The sequence below is a fragment of the Wasmannia auropunctata genome, unplaced genomic scaffold (genome assembly GCF_000956235.1).
Source record: "Wasmannia auropunctata unplaced genomic scaffold, wasmannia.A_1.0 LD336090.1, whole genome shotgun sequence".
NCBI classification, from domain to species: domain Eukaryota; kingdom Metazoa; phylum Arthropoda; class Insecta; order Hymenoptera; family Formicidae; genus Wasmannia; species Wasmannia auropunctata.
Genome location: NW_012026800.1, coordinates 834,732 through 835,223, shown reverse-complemented (window position 1 = coordinate 835,223; position 492 = coordinate 834,732).

The following is a 492-nucleotide window of genomic DNA, read 5'->3' as shown; positions in this document are numbered from 1 at the left end:
GGGAAAAAGAAGAAGAGGGACAGCGAAAGACGACGTTCCTCGAAGAATCACGCGGGCGAACCAACAGCGCAGCAGCTAGCGGCGAGAGAAAGACCTCGAGTAGGAGGGAAATATGTGAAGAAGACGCCGGAAAACCTAGCGCTGCTAAACACAGCACAACCCGTGCTGGCGGACATCACGTACAGTGAGACGAATGCGAGTACATCTACTTCGCGCCAGACCACGCCCGTCGTAACCAACATTTCCGCCACTAAATTAGTGCTGACTGTCCCACATGCTGTGGAACAGCCAGCAACGAGGAGATTGCGACCGGATACGTTGCAGCATCCGTTCGCAAATAGCGGCGAAAACGTCAGCTTGACCACAGCCGCAGAGAGGCCAAGGACGCCAGGACGCTCGCTGAACGAGGGAACAGCAGCGGAGCCCAGCCTGACCGCGGGCGATACGTTCGACGAGTTCGACCGACTGGTTGCCGACATCCAGGCGACAACC